This window comes from Octodon degus, unplaced genomic scaffold (genome assembly GCF_000260255.1).
Source record: "Octodon degus isolate 3935 unplaced genomic scaffold, OctDeg1.0 scaffold00115, whole genome shotgun sequence".
NCBI lineage: Eukaryota > Metazoa > Chordata > Mammalia > Rodentia > Octodontidae > Octodon > Octodon degus.
In genome coordinates this window covers 498,177-514,577 of record NW_004524691.1, presented here as the reverse complement: position 1 = coordinate 514,577, position 16,401 = coordinate 498,177, and the positions used below count along the sequence as shown (strand labels likewise).

The following is a 16,401-nucleotide window of genomic DNA, read 5'->3' as shown; positions in this document are numbered from 1 at the left end:
TAAATGAAATTATAAAATATTTAAATTTACATAATTCATATATCATTAAATTCATCATTTTAAAGTATATGATTCATAGGTTCTTAATATATTTACAAGGTTGTGTAAGCATCACTATCTAACTCAACAAATTTCTTTAAAGTGTTCTGTGTGTATTAGAAATTACTTCCCACGTTTTTAACCTCTATCTCATGACAATAACAAAATTAGTTTATTCCTTTCTACTTTTGATTTTCCTGGAAATCTCATATAAAGGCAATCACAGAGTATTTGGCTGTATAGAAAAAAGTTACTAGATCAAGCTTATGTGACTTACACTGTACACATTCTCAAGAAATTTATTATGTAGGCAAAATACTTGCCTTGGAATTAATATATAAGCCCCTGGAGTATTCAGCCTGAAAAGCATAGTTTTCTGTGCTTTACTTAGGTTTTGGACCATGAATCCTTTTAACCAAATAATTTATGCTAAACCTGTATTTTTAAAAATGTATTTAGTACAGGGTCTCACTATGCAGCTCACAACTGTATTGATCCTCCTGTTTTCACTCTCCCAAATGGTGGGATTACAGGTATGTTCAACCTCACCTGGTCTCAGTCGCCAGCTCAGTGTACCTAGTGGTGGGGCTGGCCCGGATTGTTGTGCCAAGGATTGAACCTCAGTGCTTGCCTATGCAGGTGCTTAGTCTACTGAGCTATCTGAACAATGTGATTTTTGATGAATGTCTATTATTTTTTGCTATGTTTAGTAGCTGACATCCCTTGAAAATCCAGTACATTAGCTTCTGGGGTTGGTAACTTGTATACACTGTTACTGTGGGTGTACAGGGTTGAAAATTGATTTACAATAGGGTCAAACACAAGTTTGATCTGAAACAAAATGTAAGCCTTTGATTGACTAAAGAATTAACAAAATTCAGGCAATGAAACAAAACTCTTTCAGCAGTGACAGTTTGCCAGAGACAAAGTATATCAAGAAAAGGCATGTCAAACACATCTCCAGCTCAGATCACAGAGTCACTAGACACATGATGTGTAACTTCACTAGCAAAGTTCAGTTCAGGTTGACACCTAATTTTATCCAATGTTTGCCCTACAGATGTTTTTTGCTGTTGACTTAAAACCCTATCTTTCTGCCATAATAAGCCATATCAATGAGCATGACCATTCCCATGAAACCTGCTGATGAATATTAACCCTAAAGTTAGTCTTAGGAATCATTAAAACTATTATTTCTCTGTTTATATTTTTTCAATTAGCATAGTATCTTTGTAGTGTGTACCTATATTAATATATATTTATTGCCTAATAATATTACATTGTATACATAATATTTTATTTTATCTATTCTTTAACTAATGAGCATTTGTTTTCTTTCTACTTTTAGCTATTATAAACAATTCAGTTGTGAAAATTTACATATAGGTTTTGAAGAACACACATTTAATTTTTTTAGGGTGAAATTGATGGACACTATCATAACTATACAACTTTGAGAACTAAATTTTATTCAACAGTGGTATATACTTTGCATCCACACCAAAAATTTATAAAAGTTCAAGTTTCTCCAGTCTTGGTAAACTGTTTTTTTCCATTTTTTTATGATAGTCATTCAAATGAGCATGAAGAAACATTTCACTATGATTTTAATATGCTTTCCCTAAGGCCTCAGAATGTTGATGGACTTTTTGTGTATTTATTGCCTATTTATATATCTTTTGTAGAAGAATACCTATTCAACCACTTTGCCCCTACAGTTTGGATGCTGAATGTCCATTAAAGACTCATGTATAATAGGATTTGTCCTTGGAGTGATAGTGTTGGGAAATGCTGTGGATATTTAATCTATTTTCTATTTGTCCCCCAAATACTCACTGGTAGTACTTGGGGTTTGTCTTCTTTACATTTTTTCACTGCCTCAACAAAACACCAGACAACCAAAGTTAAAGGAGGAAAGACTTATTTTCAGCTCACACTTTGCAAAAGTTTCAATCTATTGCTGGCTGCTTCCAAGACAGAGTGTCGTGCAAGAACAACATTGCTTAAGAGAAATAGTTTGTGGCATGGCAGTTAGTGGCTTCAAAGCAGCAAACAGCAGCAGAAAGCCTTCCTTCCTTCTCTCTTTTTATATTTTATCCAGGTTGTAAGCCCATTGATTGGTATCACTGGTACCCAGGGTGTTGGTGCCATTATCCTCACCCAGAAATATGTTAATTCCCATTAGAGGATTAATTTAATACTACAGACCTTTTGCTATTATCACACATTCTAGATGCAGCCAGCCCCAAAAGCTCTGCCTACAAGCACATGGGGCTTCGAGGGGTGAGATACTTTTACATATGATCCACAAGGCTACAACATTTACCCAAGCTAACTCATGGGTTACAGTCTTAAACTTACCACGAAGTTTGTCACATAACATTTAGATTTTATTATGTTCATATCACTCTAGCATATCTATTGTATTTTGAAACAAAATGCTTCACTCTAAGTATGCTGGTTTGTTTTCGTTTTTGCTTTTTAATGCATTTGGTACAGAGTCTCACTTGGACTTGTAGTGATTCTCCTGTTTTCAGCCTATCCAGTGCTGGGATTACAGGCTTGGGCCATCATGCTTAGACTCTGTTGCTGGCTCAGTGCACCTGAGGGCAGCATGGGGGACTGGAGATTGAGCCTTGACTCCAGCACTTGCCTAAGGTAGCACTTATTCTGTTGTGCTATCGCAGAGGCCCTGTAGTATTCTGGTCTTAGTGGTGGTATTTCCATCTACAAAATATAGATATAAACACTGATTGCTGTAAACATCATAGTCTAGAAAATCTAGCAGTCTTATATGTAATAATGATATCATTCTCAAACAATTATTAGCTGAAGATTTATTTATTGAATCCAATTTTTCTGGAATAGAGAATTCCAATGCATTCCAATGCATTTTCAGATAGTGCTTCAAAAGATGATACAGTCAGGCCTGCATTATATTCTGAATTAGGTGGAAATAGCCCTACATTAGTGGACTTGAAGTATGATATGAAATGGTTAATTCATGTTGTAACTGAACTTCAAAGTTATGACTTCACAGACACACAAGGGAGGAATGTTGACATCAATGATATCACTCATTGTGATACTGAAATTGCTACTCAAATAGCACTCAAATTGCTACTCACTGTAGCAATTTGAATTATTGTTTACTAAGAAAGTAATTTCAAAAATTTTTAGTGAGATGAATGCTGAAGTGGCCTTGTTGGCATCAAAGTTACCTGGTTTGAAAAGATTTTCACAAATGGATGAAGAGAAAGACAATAAGAATGATAAGTTAATTTTTCTAGTTAGTTACTCTTGGTAATGTTACTGCAAGGTACTATGCAGAAATCTGAACTGAGATTATAGTCATCATAACTGTTTTGGATATGCTTTATGTCAGACAAATTATGACTGGTGCAAGATTTTGATTTTTGCTTCAGTGCCTCCCTTTTTTAAAATAATTCTTCCATATCTGCTTGTCAAACCAAGGTTCCAATTTCACTATAAAAGATCAAAGTTGTATTTGATCTTCTATATACATTTTCAAATGTACATACTCCAAACAATAATAGTGCAGTCAATTAATCACTAATGTTATTCAAATGGCAGATAGTTATGAAGCATTACATCCAGAAGAAATGAGCAATATTTATGAGAAATCATTCTGTAGATGCACAGTGCATGGCAAAAATTTGAAACATTTGGTCGATGGCCTGAAATTATTGGCCATTTTTTTTTACATTGGTCAATAGTCTGTTGGCCAAGATTAATTTTTCTTCTTCAGTAACTTTTACACATCTCCCATGCTTTTCAAAGAATTATGTAAAAACAGAACTGATGCACTTGGGACAGATAACTTAAACAGAAACAGTTTCAAAATGAATTGGAAATGGTATCATGAAGTGAATGACTATGATAAACATTTGGCACTAAAATGGTCTGACATGGTAGCGATATTGTTTTAACATTTCCAAATTGACTGAAGAAGAGGACAGAAATGTAGAGAAAACTGAGAAGTTTAAATAGGGAGGTGTTGACTGATCAGATTCTCAATTCTTAGCCACTGGAGCACAAACCACACCGGATTTTAAGAAAATCTTTTACCACCTTCTGAACACTACAGTGCTGAACTCTTACTTGTGCTTAAGAATGAAAATCTTGAGCACACACTATCAGCCATGTACATTCCAGACTGAAGCTGATGGAAAGAATACTATAAAAACACAAGTCAGGGCAGCAGTGTCCTTGAGTTTATCTATACTTTGAAAGTTTCACACCAGTTGGCCTTTCTGGAAGACATTTCACCAAGAGCCTACTACTGATGCCAAGAAAATAACCCAATCAGTCGCTGAAAAATTTTCTGCTCACATAGCAATAAGGATGTTGAGAAAATAAAGAAAGAAATGCTCCATTGTTGGAGTGTGATGTTTTGTGCTTTGATCCTTGCCACATGCAATTACTTATTAAATATTAGTTATGATTTACATTTCAGTTGTATTAGAATTAGACACAATTTGTTTGGAAACAATTCCAAGAATAGTTTTTATATTTCATTTTAACAATTAAAACCAATTTGCTTCAGCTTAAGAGTGTGTTCACATAAAACTGTATGAATTCTTGAAATGAACTATACTTTTTGTTGAAAAAAATGACTGAGAAGTGGAGTCTGGTGGGATGTTTATAGATATAAGACCATGACTCTGAAGAGATTGGGAGTCCAGTGCTGTCATATCTTTATTTCCTAACAAAGAAGAGATTTATATTCCTGTAATTGCAGCACTCTGGTAAGCTGTGGTCAAAGGATCACAAGTTGAAGCCTACCCTGAGCAATTTAGTAACTTAGCAAGGCCCTATCTAAAAAAATGTACATCATCTGCCAGATGCTCCAAATAAAAGATTACCTATAGAGAAGTCTGTTTCTTGTATTTAATTTTAATGTTAAGAATACAATGAATATATCCCTCTTTAAAACATTTCTTTATAGTGCCAAGTGTAAGATTCTTTATTTTGAAAGTTGTCTTTATAAGATTTATGATTTATAAATGTTTTCTCCTATTATGTACATTTTTGTGACTTTTTGATACATGTTCATGCTATGCAGTATATACTCATAGTGATCCTCCTGTGTCAGCCTCCTTAGTGCTGGCATTATGTTGTAACCCAAAAATGAGACAACTGGGAGACAATTCCAAAAAGAAAAGAGCACTTTATTTTAGCTGGTACCCAGCAGCAACACCTGACACAACGTGTCTAAGCACACCCAGGAGGGGAAAGACAAGGGTTTTTAAGGCTGAAAACTGCAAAGGGGAGGTTGAACGCAAGGGAATGCAGCATAGGGGTCAGCATCCACTTTCGGGAAAACAGGTTACATTTTTTTTAACATGCGGTTACAATTTTCAGGAACAAATAATTACAATTTATGGTTCAGTGTTGATCACGGGACATATTGTGTGGAGTGCTCTGGGGTAAGAAATAGTTCAGATCTTAACCTTTAACACACTGTGGTTTAGAACAAAGGAATAGTTTGAACATTAACAAACTGTGTTCAGAGGTCTGATGGATGTCTTGAGCCACCAAGGTGGAGTTTAAGTTGTCAGCTTATACCAAACAATCCTCATTAATAAAGTTACAGTGCAAATGTACAGAGTTGTATAATACAATGGCTATTCTGGTTATAAAATGCAGTCAATCACATAAGTTATAACAGAAACATACAAAATTGTATAACAAAATAGCTGTTCTAGTTACAAAAATGGAGATGTTTACATAGGTTATGTAACACATTACAGGTGTGCACTACCATGGCTGGTTCTGAGGTTGGCATGGCATGCAGTACCCAGGATCGAACTCAGGACCTTGAGCTTGCCAGGCAGGCACATATGCCAATGAGCTGTCTTGCTAGCCCAATATAAATCTATTATTTATTTATTTGATGGTGTCATTTGAAAGACGTAATTTTCAATTTTAATTTAGATGAATTGAAATTTATCTTTTTACATTATTTGAGACTATAGATCTTTTTATATTTTTCTGAAAAGTGATAATGTGTTTTAAGATCCATCTATTCACTTTCCTTTTCATATGAACTGCATTTAGTTCTCAATTCAGTATATATTACTTTTTCATTTATTTTAAATAATTTTTACAAAAGTAAAAATAGTCAATAATAGTCATTTTATGTTTAGCACATTTTCATAGTTTAGTACCTAATTCAATGTTGTGTGGATTTTCCTCAAAATTAATGATTTTTAGGCATTTACATTGAGTCACATAGATCTACTTATTTTCACTTGGTATAATGTTAAATTACATACATGTTATTTTATAATTTCATTTTCTGTCAATGTAAAATTAGATTTCTTTCAATTTTTATTTTTGTTATCATAAATAATGTTTTCTTTTTTTAAATTTTATTTATGTGTGTGTGTGTGTGTGTGTGTGTGTGGCCAGCTCAGCCCACCAGGGGGCGGGGCCGGCTGGCATGTGGTGTTGGGGGATTGAACCGCGGTCCCTGTGCTTTGCTAAGCTTGTTCTAAGTAGGTGCTTTAGACCACTGAGCCATCTTACCAGCCCCATAAATAATGTTTTGATGCATACCTTTGTATTTGTCTCTTAAGGCCCAGGGAAATAGTTTACATATAAGCAATAGTATTATTGTAATCCCTTTTACATATAAACAATATTATCAGATGGAATAGCACACTTAGAAAACTATTCTATAAATTTCTGAATTACTTCATTATAATAAATTTCACATAACCAGCAGAATATGTCAGGATGTTCCTATTTATTCATCAATAAGTTTTCAGACTTCTTAAATTTTACCAATATAATAATTTATCTCACTAACATTTCATTTTGTTTATTAGTAAAATTGTCTGTCATATTTTTTGACTTCCAGATTTCTTATTGTGTAAAATTTCAGCTCACATCATTTGACCATTCATCTATTGTTATTTTTTTTCTCTTGATATCCACTTGTGCACTGTTAGGATTTCTAATACATTCATGGTTATGTGTCACTCAGAATAGGAACTAGATCATCCAGATTGAAATTTAGAAAGCCATTTATTACTGAGCTCAGGGCCACTGATCTGCTCTCTTGCAGGAGAGGACTGAAAGGTGGCAGCCCAGGAAGCAGGGAGGGGTTTTAAAACCTGGAACCACATTGAGTTTGATAAACAAATTCATTGTCTGACACAAAATAATGCTTTCAGAGTGATTGTTACCACTACTCAAACTACATTTCCTGGGGCTTTTGTTTCAGTTTCTGGTTAATTTGCACCTGAGTACATGCAGGCAGCCTTGCATAGCCCGGAAGTTACAAGAAATTAAAGCCCATTTAATTTTCTTTTGAAGTCATCTCTGTAAACTAACTTTGTTAACAAGAATTGGTGAGACTTACAGAAATTTTATCACAGCAAGGAGCAAGAAACTGCTACTAGTTAGTAAACAACTTAGAACAGTGGTGAGTATACATTTATAACAGAAAGCACAAGATTTACATTTGTAATCTAAAATGTGAGTTGACCCATTACATTCATCATGCTAGCACAGTTTACCTACATTGTAAGTTTTATTTCCAGTTTTTCTGACAGAAATCTTCAATTTTTAAAAAATTTTATTTATTTGTGTGTGTGTGTGTGTGTGTGTGTGTGTGTGTGTGTGTGGCCAGCTCAGCCCATCAAGGGGTGGGGCTGGCTGGCATGTGATGCTGGGGAATTGAACCACCGTCACTGTGCTTTGCTAAGCTTATTCTAAGTAGGTGCTTTAGACCACTAAGCCATCTCACCAGCCCCAGAAATCTTCAATTTAAATTTAATTTAATTTATCATTAGTTATCTTATGGTTTATACTTCTTATATCATATTTTAAAATAATTTCCTACTTCAAGTTTATAGAAGTATTTACTTATATTAAACTTGAAATTTGAAAGATTTCATTTTGTGTTTAGGTTATTAATCCATCTTGGTTTGATTCTTGCATACAATGTGAGTTAGGTCAATTTGATCTCTCCATAGACATGAGCATAGCCAACTATCCCAACACTGCTAATTATTGTAGTTTACCATTATTCATCTTCTTTAAGTTTAGGATTTAGTTTTTGTTGACTGTGGAAAATTCTCAGCTGTTAACTGCTAATTTTTAAATTTTCCTCAAATTCCCATTTTGGTATGTGAAACCTTTTAGTCTTCTTTCCAAGTTTTGTAGTCCTTTCTTTAAAGCATTTTATTAGTGTGTGTTTGAAATACATCTTGGGATATTGTTCCATATGTAAGTGACATTTTGACCCTTTTTATTTCCTTTTCCCTCTGTTTCTTTTCTCTATAACTCCAGATTCCCTTTCCATCTAAAAAACTACCCCTCTGTTTACCACTGTCTTTCTTTTATTTTGCTCCTGAAATTATTTATGTTTTGGGTTTATCAAGCAAGAGAAACTATGATAGTTAACATTCTGTGTCCAGTTTATTTCCTGTTATGGACTCCTAACCCCTCTTTAACAGTTTTCTCTTCTTCAATTTCTTAGGCTGCTTTGGAGTACTTTCTCCATGCTTTTTTTCCCTAATGGACTAATTATTTCTTCATTTTTCTAATTTTATAAACTAATATATCAAATACTTTTTTTCTATGCAAAGACTTTTTTTTCTGGACCTTCTCTTTATGTTTTCTCAAAATGTGACTACTGCTGCTCTTTGTTTTTTTTTTTTTTTTTTTTTAGTTAGTTTGTTTGTTGTGGGATCAAACACAAAGGACTATGTGCTTACCAGGCAAGTGTTTGCACCCCTGAGCTACCTCCCTATTTCTGCTGCTGTTGTTTATTGATAAGATTGTAATTTGTATTATTTTATTTATCATTCGGTTGTTTAGGCATTTTCTTTTGTGTATATTACAATATTGTTTCATGATCCTCAGCTCCAGGGATGCAAATCTTTTCAGGCACTGTACCTAATCACATTCATTTATAGTCAATTTTTGCATTCTTGTCTTATGCAAATCCTTCACTAAGGATGGTTGTTCATTTAACAAACTTAACATTTGAGCTATAAAACAATTTCTGGAGAATATTTTGCACTTACTTCACTGAAATATATCCTGAGAATAGTTTAGACTCAATGCCTTTGTTGGAGAATTTCTCACCATTCAGGTTATGCAAATTTCAATTCTGTCCCTGCCTGTGGCTCAGTGACTTTTGTTTGTCATTCCATCTAGGACCACTGTGGTTTTATCCTCCAGTGACTGAGAATTTTTAATAAGCTTTTTAATGAAAGAGATTTAGACAAAAATCTTAGTACTTGCTCTACCCTTTAGGAGTCCAAGGTCATATCTTGTTCCAATTGGACATTAAAACTTCAGATTCCAGCCTCCAGGGTCTGGTCTTACATAAAAATCCAAGTTTTTCTTAAACCTAGGCTTGTGAAAGGCTCTGAGCTTACACATCTGAGTTTCAATTTGCTCTATTTTTCTCACTTGGGGATAATTTTTCTTTTAGTTCTTGCACATATTTCAAATTTTATTTTTATTAATTCAACATTTCCATGTGTTGTTATCAGAGAGGTTCTGTGTTAAGTCAGTGTTAATATATTTACTTTTAATTGAGGAAGCAAAAATAAAGGAGTAAGACTTGTCTAGTTTTTCTGTTTTTAAAAATCATTAACTATCTCTTGGTAAGGTGCTTTGTTATTTTTTTATAAATATAGGGACAATTTAAAACTAGGAGTTAATCTTCATTAATGTCAATTTATTTAACAAATTATTTATGCACCTCTGATTCAATTTAAGGTACTATATGTTTGTCTTTCTATGTCCATGGGCCTCATATCCATAAATTAGAATTAATCAACCATAGAGATAAAATATTTCAAAAAAATCTTTTGATTGTACCACACAAATTAATATTATTTTGTTGTTGTTCTCTTGACACAGAGAAATGCATTTATATAACATTGTCATGTTGTATGAGTTACTTTCTCACTGCTGGGACAGAATTTCCAATTTTTACAACTTTAAAAATGAGAGATTTAATCTTCTCACAGCTTCAGCCCATCTTCAGCTGGCCCCGCAGCAGAAACATTATGGTAGATCGTCCTGGTGAGAGAAAGCTGCTATTTTATAGTGGAAGAAAAATAGAGCAAGCAAAGAGAGCAAGAGCCACAAGGGTAAGGAACAAAACACAGGCCTGGAGACTATGGCTCACCCAGACATACCTAGAGATATATGCTCTATCAATCCCTAAGGCAAATCACAAAGCCAATCATGTTGGAGCTCTACCCTAATCACCATAATAGTATTAAGTATCATAAGTAATCTAGAGATGATTTGAGGTATACAGGGGGAGATCTGTAAGTTATGCACAAATACTTTCTAATTTGTATAAAAGATTTGAAAATAAAAGATTTAGGTATTCCTGCATTCAGTTAGCTCTCCTGGAATGACAGAAATGACTACACTTAGTTTGGGTTTAAAAATTCCACAAAATTATGTTAGAAAAATCACTGTAACTTTGTATATTTTCTCTAAAATTTCTAAAAGTTTTAGCTTATACTGGTATTAGTCAGCTTTTCTGCTTATTGGGCAAATATGTGACACCCACAACATAAAGGAGGAGAAGCTTATTCGGCTTATGATTTCAGAGTATTCAGTCCATTATCAAATGGTTTAAAAGCACAATCATTGCAAAAGGACTTGGAGGAGAAACACTGCTTAGCTCATAGAAGCTGGCAAGTAAAATGGGAAAAGTACCAAGAAAAGGGCTAGGAACCAGATACAGTACTCAAGGTCACAACTCAATGATGTACTCAAAAACAAGCAAAAATGTGTTTGCTAATTCCCAGGGCCACTCTTAACACAATCATGTTGACAATTAAGCTTAGCCATCAATTTTATCAAGCTAACATCCAATTTCTCCTTAAACAATAATATCCAAATAGAGAGAATTAATTACAATTCTTTCTAACATAATGCTACTATCTTGAATACAGCTATAATAATCCCTTCCTCCATGTCTCAAAAATTCTAGCTTTTGTGAAATGTCCAAAAGTAAGTTCTTTTATGGGACTTGAGGCAAATTCTTTCCTGCTGAGTCCCACAATATTTGAAAAGTGTATTACATTATTGCATGATATAATGACACATGGTAAATATTCCCATCTCAAAAGGAAAAATAAGGGGACAAAAGAAAAAAGAATCAAAGTAAAATGGAAACCTAACAGGGCATACATTGTAAAAGTAGATTAACCTCTACTTTTGGAGATTAGCATTTGGAGATTAGATATGCATTCCAGAGAGGTTTGACAGCCATGCTAAGAGAAGTCCATGGGGCCTATCTGTTGGTATTCTTCCACTCAAGGCCACTGGCTTTCTTCAGCCTATATTCCATGTTTATAGAATCTCTGACTTCCTGTGGTCTCCACTATACCTTCAGCTTCATTACAAAGTTTCATGCGTGTAATTATCTGGGACACACTGCCTGTTATTTCAGACCTCCTTTGCAATCTAAGTACCAATCTGAATGACCTCCTATAATTTTTATATTCTGTATGCCTGAAAAATAGGAATCATATGAATAGCAGTAGGTCTACCACTCATGGGGACTAGCTGGGTCATCTTGAACCATGGAAATAATGGTTGATTGATGGTGTCAACTTGAGAAGTTTAGAAGCTTACCCTAAATCAAATCAACAGTTCAACACCCTATGCTGTAGAGTGTTGGACTATAAAAAAGGGAAATGAAGAAGAGACTTACTTTTGCTCTTCCAAGGAGCTCCAGTCTTTGCTTTCAGCTTGAAAGTCATCTCTCATTTTCTAGCAGAATTTCTTTGGAATTCCACCTCAGATCCTTCAGCCTTCCAGGATGAACTCTTCAGCCTTCCCACATACACTTCAACAATCTATCACAGAATCTTCAATATTTTCAGAAATAAATCAGTCTCCTGATATAGACTTTCATGGAACACTACAGTGAATTTCAAACCTTGTACGGAAACTTAATTCTTGAGCATGCAGATACCCTCTCTGTAGACTTCTTCATCCAACTCTGTGGATGACTATCGTATGTCAATCTTCTCATTTGTTATACATTTGTATATTTTGTGTTACTTCTGCTTGTTTAGAAAAACACTGACTGAAACAATGGTTTTAGTGGTCTCTCAGTATCTAGATGACTAGATATGCTGAAATGAACTCCTAGGAACAAGTTACCAGGGTAATTTCTCTTCAGCAAGGTGTGCAGGGAATCTTGTCTCTAAGGAGAAGTCATTTGCACCTCCGAATTTTGAAGAGTAGGGTCTTAGTAATTCCTGAGATGCCTTTAAGGCATGTTCTTTTTCCATTTTGCTTCAAAGTACTCGATATCCTTTTAAAGGCACTGGACTGGGGAGAGATCTCAGTGGCCTAAGTTTCTGCCTGGCAAGCACAGGCCATGTATTTAATCCTGATAACAAAATAACAATAACAACAACATTCAAAGGCATTAATCTCAGAACTCATATCTCTTTTGGCTGTAAATTTTGTATTTGGTCCTTTTCAGACCAAAACTTAATTTTTTTAAACCCTTTAACTCCTGGACTTTTCTTAAGCTAAAATCATCTGGCATTACCCATGCCATAGTCTGATACTGGTATATAAACACTCAATGTCTTTGTCTTTGAAAAATTTATTGTTTTATATGTGATATGCTGAAAAAAGATGCCTTATATATAATCACGCTGTGTGAAATAATTAAGAGGGAGATTTATTAGTGAGTCTCTCAATTCATTTAGCATTCAAAAACCTTTTCAGTCGCTTATGAACATGCTCATTTTACTTTATTTCTCTTTTAAACCTATAATAAAACTAAACAATTTATGAGTGACCTGAATGCAGTAGATTAAGTGTAAGTCTCAAATACAGATTCTAATAGGGAATTGAGCACTGGTATTTTACAAACTCCTGAGCAGAAACTATTTGTTTCATTTTTATGCATGCAAAGGAAGCCAATGTACTCAAAGTTGAAAAGTTGTTTGGTGTAGACTTATGTTCTCAGAAAGTGAAAAAACTGAATTTCATACTTTCTTTTGTAAGGGAAACTTTTCCCTAGTTCTCCAAACAATGCATAATTACTTTGAGCCAAACACTAACGGAAGTTTTTAACAAGGAAATATCAGCAGAATTCAATATCTTTTTTAACTTTGCAAAATATGTGTTCATTCAATAAATTTCAATGAGCCACCGACTAAATTTATTTATTTCCTTACAATAATTTTGTTGAGAAACAAATAGCAATGACATAGTTTCAAATCCATTAGTAGGACAGTTTCAATAATTAACACATTGTATATTGATGTCTTAGTGGTTATTCATTTCACAAAATACAGACATGATATCTAGTTTACAAACACATTTAGAACAAAACTTTCTATTCATTGATTTAGAATGTAGCTGTATATTTATCCTATTATTAGTACACAGATACAAAAAGTCATTCATTTCTATGCCCATTTTTCTTTAGTTTTGTCAGAAAAGGGTATTCCATTGTCATTAAAATATGACAGGTGTGTAAATTCATCAAAATATTCCAACACACTCCAGAAGTCCATAATAATAGTGGGTTTTCCATAAGACTGGCAATGTCAGAAGATGTTGACTTGAGCCTTTTACACCTCAGCATATAAATATGGCTATACTTTTTATACTTTGTTTTTATACTTTTCAGCAGAATGGTTAAGACCAAGATAAAATAAGACCTATAAAACAAGACATGTAGTTTTGTATCTGATAAGGTCAGTCAAATCCCTTCAGGATTTATCCTGAAACCCTGTACCACACTTTGTAGATCTTTTGGTAATGTCACCAATGTGGATGAGTCACGGCCATTGCTTGGCCAATTTGCTGTCTGTGACAGCATGAGAGAATGTTTTCTCTCCATGTAACTCTGCTTACGCACACTCTACATCATCAATCACTTTCTTCTGTGGCCCAATAATCTCCTTGATCAGAAAATTTGGGACACAACTGAGTTACATGATGTTACAGTATGGATTATCCTATATCCTGAGTTGTCACTGACCTGGAAAGGGAAGGGCAAAAATTTTGGCTTTACTTGCATCCCTCCTCTTTCTTTAATTTTTGATCTTCAAACTTAGGTTGTTAACTGTCCAGAAGAAAGCTTATTGTTATTAACCTACAACCTAGGCAGTTGAGCTTAACCTCACTATCTATCTGTATATCAAATATTTTAGGCGTAACATGGAACAGGTATTTTTCATCAAGTTTTGGCATGTTACAATTTAAGTCCCTACAGAATATGAAGAAAAACATTTTAGAAAATGAAAATATATTTAGAAAACAGGAATAAATTCTTACATATTTTTACACAGAAGTTTAGAAATCTAACCATATACAGAATTGCAGTGGGATAGCCCTGCAACACCCCTTTTCCTGTCGTCTTCATTCACCACCCTCTTGCTATTTAAACAAACATCTACATGAGAGACAGCATGGAAGCAACTGGTGTGTCATGACAAGCAGCACATATTCAGAAGACCAGAATGACAGACACTCTAAGCATGACCCTACTGTTACACATTGCAATCGTCAGTGAAGTTGCTTACTTACACAGGTATCAGCATATACAGTTAGTCAAGGTGAGAATCCTACCAGTTAACTGCTAGTTTCAAAAACCTGCTGAATGGGCCAGTGAGATGGCTTAGTGGAATAAGCACTTGCCTGGCAAAAACAAGGGCCTGAGTTCAATCCCCAGTTCTTCCAAAAAAAAATCCTGCTGAAGATTCTTAGAATCATTGCTTTACCCATCTTGTACATATAAATGTATGCCTTTGCTGTGTCATGCTTTCCCTAGCTTTTCTCCTTGTTCTTTCTTCATTGTCTAATCCTTAAGTTCCTGCTTTCCTTTTAATTGTGTTATACATATCTTTGTATTTCTTCTTTTGAGTTCTTATACTAGGGAAACAATATGATACATATGTGGGTCTGGTTTATTTCACTCATGAGTATATCATCAAGTGGCATTCACTGACATATGAAGGGTTCAAGTTTTCAATCTTTATAGCTGAGTAATATTTTATTGTATAGAAATGCCACATCTTTTTCATCCATTCCTCAATTGATGGGCATCTTGGCTGTTTCTAAGATTTGCCTATCACAAATTGTGCTGCTATAAACATAGGTCCACATATATCATGATAATATGATGTTTTCAGATCCTCCAGGAAATTCCCAGTATGGGAATAGGTGGTTTGAATGGTATTTCCAGTCTTAGTTTCTTAAGGAGTCTCCACAATGATTTCCATAATGGTTGTACCAGTCTACATTTCCACCAGCAGTGGAGAAGTGTTCCTTTTTCCCCACAGCCTCTCCAACATTTGTTGTTGGTTGACTTCTTTATGGTGGCCATTCTTTCTGGGGTAAAATGATATCTCAGTGTTCTTTTAATTTTCCTTTCATGTATGGCTAGTGATGTGGAATACTTTTTCATATATTTATTTGCTTCTTTACTTTCATCCTCTAAGACATGTGTGTTCATATTGGAAGCCCATTTTGGGATTGGGTCTTTAAATTGTGGGACACTAATGTTTTATAGTTCTTCACAAATTCTAGAGAGCAGATCTATACCTGAGTGCTTATTATTGAAGATATTTTCCAAATTTGTGTGTGGTCTTTTCACCTTGTTGGTAATTTCTTTTGACATGCTAAAATTTCTCAATAAGAGGAGGACCTGTTGTTAATTATTTCAAGTGTTAACCATGCGATTTAATTTTTGCTCATTATCTCTTTGCCTACACCTGTTTCTTGAAGAGTTGCTCCTAATACCTCTTCCAGGATATTTAGTGTTTCTGTTTTAATGTTTACATCTTTAATCCATTTTGACTTTAGGTTAATGAATTTTGATAAACCTTAGTAGAGTTTAACTTTTCAGCATGTAGAGAGCCAGTTTTGCCTGTATCATTTTTTTAGACCTATTTGTGGTTTTTACATTTTTTAATTTTTTTCCTTGAATTTTTTATTGGTACATTTTACATATACATAGTGATAGCATTCATCATAGGGGAATTGTACCTTGCTTCAAACAATTTTTTTAAGCATTTTATAAAAAGATTTAAAATTTTTGAATGTAGTTCCAATTATAATATCATATTTCCAAGAAAAATGAACCTTTTGCAAAGATATTTAAATAAAATTGACCAAGATGCACAGAAATGAAATTGTCCAAAACTTCTTGTAAAGAAAAAAATCATTAAAGCATAAACATAAAATATTAGCTAAGGAAGAACAAAATTAAATATCATCTTATTCCACATTAGAAAGTAAAAATGGACCAAGGATGTAAGAAACTAGATTAATCAAAGGACTGAAAGAAAAGATCTGTTCTCTTTGAATTTT

General features: G+C 34.1%; 1 long non-coding RNA gene across 1 annotated transcript in view; it reads left to right on the top strand.

Moving 5' to 3' along the window:
- The first annotated feature begins 5,691 nt into the window (after positions 1-5,691).
- The window catches only part of LOC111812164, an 18,115-nt gene continuing 7,405 nt past the window's right edge, over positions 5,692-16,401 (top strand). The window contains exons 1-2 of the long non-coding RNA XR_002817742.1: positions 5,692-5,799; positions 9,123-9,126. This is a non-coding gene — a long non-coding RNA (uncharacterized LOC111812164). The remainder of the gene's footprint in view (positions 5,800-9,122; positions 9,127-16,401) is intronic.